This window comes from Dromiciops gliroides, chromosome 4 (assembly GCF_019393635.1).
Source record: "Dromiciops gliroides isolate mDroGli1 chromosome 4, mDroGli1.pri, whole genome shotgun sequence".
In the NCBI taxonomy this organism is placed as follows: Eukaryota; Metazoa; Chordata; class Mammalia; order Microbiotheria; family Microbiotheriidae; genus Dromiciops; species Dromiciops gliroides.
Genome location: NC_057864.1, coordinates 161,693,528 through 161,704,206, shown reverse-complemented (window position 1 = coordinate 161,704,206; position 10,679 = coordinate 161,693,528).

Below are 10,679 nucleotides of genomic sequence, written 5' to 3'. Positions count from 1 at the left end.
CACATAAATTGATTCCCTTTGGTGGGGGGGCAGGAAGGGACCGCATCTCTGATTTCACTAATATAGGGAACTCCTGGTGGGGGAGACTCCTTTTATCTATGCAAGTTGTCACCACCCAAGCAAGTACCTGGAGCACCACACAGGGAACTTAATGATTTGACAGAAGACACACAGCCATCACTGTCAGGGGTAGGATTTGAACTCATGCCTTCTTAAATCGGAGGCCAGCACTTCACCCACCACTCCATGGCATTTCCTTCTTTGTTTGTTTGGACTGAATTTGTTAACGATTTAGGAGGTGGAAACCATTGCCTTCGTTGAGGTTTTTGGTAACTTCAATCCAGATTCTGCAGTCCCCTTCATCCCCCCAAAGCCATGAAGAAAGAAGAATTAACTAGAACTAGAAAATTCTCTCAGTTTCCCTGAGTAAGCAGTCCCTGTGGAAAAGACTGTGTGTGGGAAGGATAGTTTATTTTTAGAGAAATTGGGGTTCCTGCCTTAGGGTGCCTCCAGGAGCTAGGATTGGGGAGTTGGCTAGGCCTCCGGGCTAGGCTGAGCTGGGTGGAGGGCCTTCCTTCGCTGTCTCTCTTCCCTGCCCTCCACCCTCCCCGTCACATACACACACACACACACACACACACACTCCAGGGCTGGGCCCCAGCAGGAATGCGGGGGAGAGGTGGCTGCTGCTTCACCTCCCCCATTGGGGCAGGAAAGAGGGAGACATGATTTCAATGCCATCCATCAAGTGCAGACAGGTTCCCGCCCCCATGCTCCCCACGCCCCTTCCTGCCGTCCCTGCTCCAGGGGGACCCGGGGCTGAGTTGGAGGGACAGCCGAGGAGAAGGGACTCTAAGGGCAGGGTTACCCAGCTAGGAAGGGAGTGCGAATGGGAGGAGGATGGAGGGGGAACTCCCCAGTGGGAGTCTCCCCCAGCCATCCAATGGACTTAAAGTTCTCTGGTCCTTTCCCCCATGACCTGCTCCTGCCTCCCCACCTCCCAGCAGGGCTGGCTCCAGATCATGTGGCTGGTCCTTCTTCCCCCATCAGAATACATTGGGGGGAAAAAAGGGAGAGGAGAGGATACAACGAAGTCCCCTCACCCATAATATCATGCTCTAGTGACACGGGGGAGACCTGAAGCAGGATAATGATGGGTATCCAAGGAACCACAGCATGCCCAGCCATGTCTGGTGGGCACTGGGAACCCTGATCCCACTCCTCAATCCTCCTCCTGTCCCCTAGCACCTCCAGGAGGTGGCAAGAGGGAAAAGCCGGGCTGGGGAGTCTGGCCTCATGGGGCTAGGTGAAGAGGGTAGAGCTAAGGGGACTGGAGAGACAAGGGGTGTGGAGGGGTGGGGACTGGGGGGAGTCTGGGGAGCTCAGGCAAGACAATTCTAGGAAGTTCCCAGTCAGATCCTTCCGGGGCAGCCTGGCTCCAAAGCCGGGCATAGGGAGGAGAGGGGCTCTTATAGGGTGGGGAAGGGGCTCGGAAGATGGGGACTTCAGTAGTCAGAGAACTTTCACTGGAATCGCTGAGGTTTCCTTCCGGAGGCCGGCCCCTGGAGCCAGAGGGCGCTGGGAAAGACATTAGGGGAGACTGGTGATTGCCTTTCCACCACCCCTCTCCTCAACAACACACACCCTTCCAACCTTCCAAGGCCTGGCTGGGGGTAGAAGTAATGCCCCTCCCCCAAGGGGGGAGAGGCCAACTCATTCCAGAAACTACCACCCATCGTGGGAGGGGCTGCCCAGTCTGCTCTGGTGACTGTTTGGAAAGGGTGAGGGGGCAAGGGAACTTTCCTGGAGGGGATGGGAAAGGGAGGGAAGGACAGACAAAGATCTATCTGGGTCAGGGGGCTATCCACTGTAGGGACATTCTTCTAAAAGATCCCTTCCCCCAGACCGAGAGGAAACTGGGTTCTATAAAAGGAGGATTGATGGATGGAGACAAATATCTCTACCCCCAATTCTCTCAACAAAGGCCTTGGACATTTTATTTGAGCTAGAAATGCAGTTAGTAATGATGTTTTCTATGATGATTTATACCTTTCAGAATGGACCAGGAGAATCTAATTGGTATCCTGGTCAGCTCTGCAGTAACGAGGTCATTTTTAATTAAGTAGCCCAGGCTATAAAAATACATCAACAAAACATACCCAAAAACCCCAGCGGTGTCCAGGGAGATGTAATCTCTTTGGACTGGATCCCTAGGAAGATTCCAAGCGAGGTGTTTAGAGCCAGGATGAAGGGTCAGGACACTGATGAATTTGGTGCTGTTGGAAGCCAAGACGGGGAAGCAGGGGCAGCCTGGGAGGGCAGGACCATATCCGGGCCACAGCTTTTCCCTAATGCATTCAGATCTCAGGCCCTGGACTATTGTCAGTCTGTTTGTGGGGAGGAAAATGGGGGAAGAAGAATAACAGAGAGGAAGAAGAAGGGTTTCTTCAATTCATCAGACCTGTTGACTGTATCCAACCAGGTGAAGATGCCTCTAATCTATACATCAGAGGCTGCCAGACTAATGGGTGGGGGTATTGTGATAAGAGGAGGTAGGACAGAAAAAGCTCATGAGAACCCCAGGATAGCCAGCATAAGAGAAATGGTCCATGCTTATGCATTATGTAGAATGGGGAGGGGGGAGAGGGGATTTTTTTTTAATGAGGCAATTGAGGTTAAGTGACTTGCCCAGGGTCACACAACTAGTAAGTGTCAAGTGTCTGAGGCCAAATGTGAACTCAGATCCAATTGACTCCAGGGTTGGTGCTCTATCCACTGCGCCACCTAGGTGCCCTGAGAGGGGAATTTGTACTTGCTTGCAACTAATCAGAAAGAAGGACTTCCCTACATTTAAGACTGTCTAAGCATGGAAAGGGTTTCTTTTGGTAGTTAAGTTCCCCATCACTGTAGGTACCCAATTAATTTCAACTTAATATAACATTTTCTGAGTGTCTGCTATATGCAGGGCATTGTGGTAAGTACTAAGAAAGATATAAAGACTAAGAAAATCACTAACTTTATTGATCTCACAATCTAATAGGGAAAGACAACATATCTAGAAATAATTATAATATGAATAATTATAAAGCGATCTAGGATAAGCTCATAAAAGAGATAAAAATTAAGTGGTAGATGAAGTCTGTTGGCCAGAGGGGTTCTTATTGACCGAAGGGATGGAAAAAGGCTGTGGGGAGGAGGTGGCATTGGAGGTGGGCCTTAAAGGATATATAGGATTTTGACAAGTAAAGGGACCATTATGAGCATGGACATAGGCAGGACTGTCCAGGACATGTTCAGGGGGTTAAGCAGTGGCTTCAGTGTAGGTAGCCAATAGTGAAAATAGAAGCATTTGGTAGAACTAAGGAATTATTTTAATTTTGTCTTTTCCTTATATCCCCAGCATCTAACACAGTGTCTGGCACACAGTAGATGATGCTTAAATGCTTATTGACTTGAATTATGATAAGGGCTTGGAAAGCAAAATGGTTCAAGACTATGCAAGGCCTTTACCACCAAGCCAAGAAGTTTGAACTTTATTCAGCAATCAGGAGCAAATGAAATGTTTGGAGCAGAGGAAAGACCTAAACAGATTCATACAAAGGGAAGATTAGTCCAGCAGTCCCTAAAGTATAGATTGGATCATGGAAGAGGGTGAAGAGAGGAAGAACCAATAACTGACTGTTAAAATAGCCCAGGAACACGATTACGAAGGTCAAAACTATGACTTCAGATGCATAAAGGGAATCATATTTCTTTTTTGGGGGGGTCATATTTCTTGCCTTCTCAAGGGGTGAGGGAAGGGCTTGAGGGTGGGTGAGAATTTGGAACTAAAAATTTAGTGAATTTTAAAAAGTAAATTAAAAATTCACAGAAGCAAAAACAAAAACAAAAATCTATGCCAGGGCGATCCTGGTGGGCCTAGAAAGAATTTGAGAGTAATGAAAAGTGGCAGAATCAATAATACTCAAGAATGGCTGGATATGAAAGATGGGGGAAAAAGAGTCAAAGGTAATATTAAACACAGGTCCCTGGAATGGATGATGGAACCATCAACAGAAACAAGGAAGTCAAAAAGAGAGGCAGGTTTTGGGGGAAAGAAAGTAAGTTTGGCTTGGAGACAGGTTAAGTTTGAGGTATCATACTGAGTGATATATTGTGGGGAGACAGAGTTACAGATCAAGGGCTGGAAGGGCCCTGAGAGGTCCTTCCATTTTTCAGATGAGGCCCAGTGTAAGGGGCTAAAATTCTAGCTAGTCTGTCTAAAATATCTAATGAGTGGTTGCCAATAAATTATAAGCTTTGCAAGAGTTAGACTTTTAAGCATTTATTTTTGTTTTGTTTTGGGTTTTTTTGGTAAACAGTCCCCATGTTTCTTTTTTTGTTTTTCGTTTTGTTTTGGTTTTTCTCGTGGGCAATGAGGGTCAAGTGACTTGCCCAGGGTCACACAGCTAGTAAGTGTCATGTGTCTGAGGTCGGATTTGAACTCAGGTCCTCCTGAATCCAAGGTCAGTGCTTTATCCACTGCACCACCTAGCTGCCCCCTAAGCATTTATTAAGGAAAATAAGAATTTGGTAAAGAGAGAAAGGCCTAGATTCATCTATCTATCAAAGGGAGAGAGCATTTCTAGCTCCACTCTCCACCAGCATCCTGATGAAGAGACTGAGCACACCAGCCTCACCCCCTCTTCCTCCCATAAGCAAATGTCACTTCCTGACACCAAAGAAAAGTCACATGTCTTGCCTTCAGGTGCCTTCTCCTCATGGCAGAGCTTTCCTATAGTAAGTCTCCAGTAGGTGGCATCATTCCAATAATTACACCAGGGAGGATTGAGTCAGGTAGTGTCAGAGATGAGAGATAGAGAAGTGAATTTGCAGCTTGAGAGAGAGGCCAGAGGGGCAGCTAGATGGCACAGTGGATAGAGTCAGGAGGGCCTGAGTTCAAATCTGACCTCAGACACTTGACACTATCTGTGTGACCCTGGGCAAGTCACTTAACCCCAATTGCCTCACCAAAAAAAAAAAGAGAGAGAGAGAGAGATAGGCCAGGACTGGACATAAAGGTTTGAGAGTCATTGGTATTGAGATGGTAGCTAAAGTGGGAGTGAAAAGGATTACAAATGGAGAGAGCATAGAGAGAGAAGATGAGAGGGCTCAGGACAGACACTTAGGGGAGTACCAACATTTGAAAGTTGAGAAGAGGAAGTAGTCACCATCTCTCAGAAACACTTTGGAAGGGATTCTTGTATGGGGTAGGAATTAGGTCTAAATTATTGCACTCAGCTGCCTCCAGGCCCTAGGGTCATCTTGGAAGGGAGCAATCTCTTTGAAGAAAAGGCCTACCTTCCTCACCACCACAAAGTAGTGACCAACTGCCACAGATGGAAAGGTAATCCCCAAAGCCCTAGGAGTGGCAGCCCATGCCTAGAAGACAAACCCTGCTTCCAGCCCAGCCATCAACCAAGGGTGCAATCTCTGTTGGAGACAGGACCTGGGAACTGCTTCTATGAGTACTGCAGTTCCTATCTCCTTGGCTACCAAAGCTACTAAAGATAGGGAAAAGCAAGTTCTCACTACCAAAGTCCTTGGCCCTGACAAATGGTTCAATATCAGAAACAGAAAAAAGATAGGATTGTGATTTTATCAGTGGAAATGATGTTTTAAAAGATGCATTGCTTTCTGTTTTGCTTCTCCCTAAGGACCATGGGACCTTTCCATCTGACTTACAGTTGAAACCTCCTGTTGTGTTGTCTCCCCCTTTAGGATGTGAGCCCTTTGAGAGCAGTGTCTGTCTTTTATCCCTAGTGTTTTGCATGTAGTAAGCACTAGATAAATGTCTTTTCTCATTCCATCATCTATAAAGTCCCTTAGAAGAGCTATTAAATACAGTTTGTACATTTGTAATCAATGTGTCAATTAGGGCTCCTAGGCCATTATTTTCTCACACCTCTAACAGATGACCCAGGTTCGATCTTGAAGTCTTCTCTATAATAATAATAATCTCTATGGGTTGGAGAAAAGGAGCAACTCAGAAGAACAAGATATGTGATCAAAGGATTGTATGATAGAGAAGATGGGCTGTTCAGGTGACAAGAGCAAAGAATGACAGGTAGACAGTCAGAGTGATCCACTGGTAACGTCTCAATGTCAGGAGAAATCAAGGAAGGCTTTCAGCAAGTTGAGCAGACCTCCTGTAGCAAAATCGTAGAAGCACATGGACAAGGATCATGTAGGTATAGATGGATGAAATCTGCCTCTTTGGTTGGTGGTTAGACTACATGATCTCTACGGTCCCTTTCAATTCTTCTTTTTTTTTTTTTAGTGTGGCAATTGGGGTTAAGTGACTTGCCCAGGGTCACACAGCTAGTAAGTGTTAAGTGTCTGAGGCTGGATTTGAACCCAGGTACTCCTGACTCTAGGGCCGGTGCTCTATCCACTGCACCACCTAGCTGCCCCAGTCCCTTTCAGTTCTAAAATTTGTAAGACATGTAAATGCATGCCTTTGTAATCTCTGTGTTAATTGGGGCTTGTAGACTTCTCTCCTCTAAGCAATTAAGGAGATCACTAATCCATTCAAGTATTCCAGAGTATGGCTCACAGTTGCTCTCCACAGTGCCTCCTAGCACATAGTAGGCACTTAATAAAAGTTTATTGACTTATTGACTCTACCTAGGGCTCAGCAACAGGAAACATTTGAGTTTGACCCATTACTAAGCTATCTCACAGAAACACTCATTCCCTCTCTCCCTGCAAGCATTAAACTCCCAAAAGAGAATATAAACGGAGAGCAAATAGTATAGAAAGAACAGAAGAGGTACTTGCAACCAAGCCTAAGTAGTAAGGATCATTTCCCTCTTCCTTCCCACAGTGTAACCACCCCTTGGTCCTGCAGAACCCAACCTCACGACAGCAATGGGGAAAGTCATAAGACAATAGCTTTAGACCTAGAGAAGGACCATGGAGCATATTTGATCCAACTTCCTCACTTTACAGTTGAGGAAATGCAGAGATTAAGTGACTTACTGAGATTCATGCAGCTACATGCAACTCAGTAAGTAATAGAGATAAGAAGTATTCAGTTTCAGCATCCTATCCACTACACCACACTGTCTCCCAGTAAAATGGTAGAGTTTAGAACATGGGTGAAAGTAGCATCGTGGGCAGATAAGTAGTAAAGTGGATAGACTGCTGGGCCTGGAGTCAGGAAGACTCCTCTTCATGAGTTCAAATCCAGCTTCAGACATTCACTAGATGTGTGAACCTGGGCACTTAACTCTATTTGCCCCAGTTTCCTCATATGTAAAATGAGCCAGAGAAGGAAATGGTAAACCAATCCAGTATCTCTGCCTAGAAAACCCCAAATGGGGTCAAAAAAAAGTCAGACAGGACTGATAAATAACTGGAAAACAGTAACAAAGCATCCTTGTTTCATTTTTCACCTGCTTACCCCCAGGCATCCTGCTAACTGACTTGATTTGGTCTCTATGCCTGGTCTGTACCTAAATTCTTAGCTCCCCATTCTTCATTTTGCATGGCACTACCAGACATCAAGACTGATGGATCACTAGGCAGCCCAAGGACTCCTCTCAAGTCTTAAGGCAGCATGCTAGGTCCTATTGCCCAGCTAGTATGGCATGCCTAATCCACCATCAATCAATCAATCACTTTATCAACAAATGCCAGATGCTGTGGGACACAAATAAAAGACAAATATAGGCCCTACCCTCAAGGAGCTTATAGTCTAAAAAAGGAGACAATGAGGACGCAAGTATAGAAGGTATATAAAAGACAAGTAAGGGAATGTAATAAGTGAGAAATAACAAATAGGTCAGTATGGTCTATACCATGACCATATGTGATCCCATTGTACATAGTGTTTTCCTGGTTATCTTTACTTCATTTTGTATATCTTCCCATGTTTCTCTAAGTCTTTATACTCATTGTTTCTTTTCCCCCATTTTTTTTTATCTTTTGTTTTTGCATCATCTTTATTTGCAAATATATACATCTTTCTCTCCTCACTTCTGTTCTATACTGCCTCTTAAATTTTGTGTTAAAATCCATTTCACTCTAGGGCTTAGTCTATTTGTCAGTCAGTAACATTTATTAAATGCCTACTGTGTGGGGGCAGCTGGGTGGTGCAATGGATAAAGCACTGGCCCTGGATTCAGGAGTACCTGAGTTCAAATCTAGCCTCGGACACTTGACACTTACTAGCTGTGTGACCCTGGGCAAGTCACTTAACCCCCAATTCCCCGCAAAAACAAAATGCCTACTGTGTGTCAAGCACTATGTTCAGGAAGCCCTGGGTATACAAAGAAAGGCAAACAACAGTAAGGAGCTCACTATCTAGTGAAGGCAAGAACATGAAAACAACTACATACAAACAAGTTATATGTAGGATAAATTTGGAATCATCAACAGGGGGAAGGCACTAGATTTAAGAGGGATTGGGGGGGCAGCTAGATGGCACCGTGGTTAAAGCAACGGCCCTGAATTCAGGAGTACCCGAGTTCAAATCTGGCCTCAGACACTTGACACTTACTAGCTGTGTGACCCTGGGCAAGTCACTTAACCCCCATTGCCTGCAAAAAAAAAAAAGAGAGAGAGGGATTGGGAAAGGCTATTTGTAGAAGGCAGAATTTGAGTTGGGGCTTGAAGGAAACCAGGAGGCAGAGATGAAGAGAGAGAGCATTTAAAGCATGGAGAAAAGCCCGTGCAAATACCTGGGGCTGAGGATGAAGTGTCTAATTTGAAGAACAGCAAGGATGACAATCAAAGAAATAGAGTGTAAGGTGTAAAAAGACTTTAAATGGTAAAGGTGAGCAGGAGGCAACTTAGGAAGTGTTTCGAATGCCAGAGGATTTCGTATTTGATCCTGGAAGTGATAAGGAGTCGATGGAGTCTAATGAGTAGGTAGTTGACATAGCTGAACCTATACTTTAGGAAAATCACTGACAGCTGAGTGGGGAATGGACTGGAGGGGGGAACAGAATTGTGGCAGGAAAACCCACCAGCAGGCCATTGCAATAAGCCAAGCATGAGGAGATGAGGGCCTGCACTAGGGTGCTGGCACTGTCAGAGGAAAGAAGGGGATGTATTGGAGAGATGTTGCAAAGGTGAAATCAATAGATCTTAGAAACCAACTGGATATGGGGGAAAAGGGGTGAGAGATAGTGATGAGTAAAGGATAACACTGTCACAGGAAATAGGTGGTAGAGGTCCTTAGGTATTCCTCTTTAAAGAATTATACTCTCTTGCACACAATCCAATTAGCATAAAATAATCTTTTATTTGGGCACTAGAGAAAGTGACCAAGAAGGAATTCAAAGACTTCCCTTGAGGAGAGAAAATGCTTTAGAGACAACACGATTCTCTAAGACACATTTCTCCTCCACTAACATCGGGAAGGCCTTAGCCTTTATAGAGGACAGATGGTGGGGGGGATGGATGAGGTGACCGCGTGACTATGGAGGGCAGCTAGGTGGTGCAGTAGATAAAGCACCAGCCCTGGATTCAGGAGGACCTGAGTTCAAATCCAGCCTCAGACACTTGACACTTACTAGCTATGTGGCCCTGGGCAAGTCATTTAACCAGCATTGCCAGGCAAAAAAAACTCCAACAAACAAACAAACAAAACCAACACCTGATTATGGAAAGTTCCCTTTGGGGTGGGGAAAGCTTGAATGAGGGGTGGTGGTCCAGACTTCTGGAGTTATGTCTGTCCCCTGGCACCGATCAGGCAGCAGCCACACCTAATGGTCTTATCTCCCTTACTTCTCAGGTGTGTCCATCCTTTAGTTTAGCTTCTCAAGGAGAGTTACCCCAGACCCATATCAACACTTAAGTTTTGAGCCTGGGTATCTGGGAAGATGGTGGTGACTCAATAATAGTAATAGGGACATTGGGGGAGAGGGGTGGGGGGAAGATAATAAGTTCAGTTTTGGACATGTTGAATTTAATATGTCTAAAGGACATCCAGTTCAAGATGTCTAGTAGGAAGCTGGAACAAGACTAAAGGTCAGCAGAGAAGTTAGGGCTGAAGAAGTAGATCTGGGAATCACGGACATAAGGAGATGATCATTGAATCTATTAGAGCTGATGATATCACCAAGTGAAATAGTATAGAAGGAGAAGAGAAGTGGGCCCAGGGCACAGCCCTGTTGGTCATTGTTTCTAGTCCCTCTACCATTTAATTCTGTTCTATTTTATCTCCTTTTTTCTAAATTTTTATATATTTTTTCAAATTAAATGTAAAAACAATTTTTAACATTCATCTCCTAATTTTTGCCTCTATACCTATTTTGCTCTAGCTCTTCTCTCTCTCTCTCTCTCTCTCTCTCTCTCTCTCTCTCTCTCTCTCTCTCTCTCTCTCTCTCTCTCCCCCTGTCTCTCTCCCTCTCTCCCTCCCTCTCCTCTCTCCCTCTTTGTCTTTTTCTCTGTCTCACAGACTCAAAGATTCAGAAAGTCAGGGTCAGTCCTCAGAGGTCTCCAGTTCAATCTATACCAAGCCAAGAGCCCCCACTCCACCCCATTCCCATCCTGTCCCTATAATATCTTCAACAGTAATCATCCAGCTTCCATTTAAAGACCACTAATCCCCATCAAACCCCACTCATTAAATATCTTTCCAAAATCTTCCCATTGTCCATGAGTAGACAGGATATGAGTGGAGCAAGAGC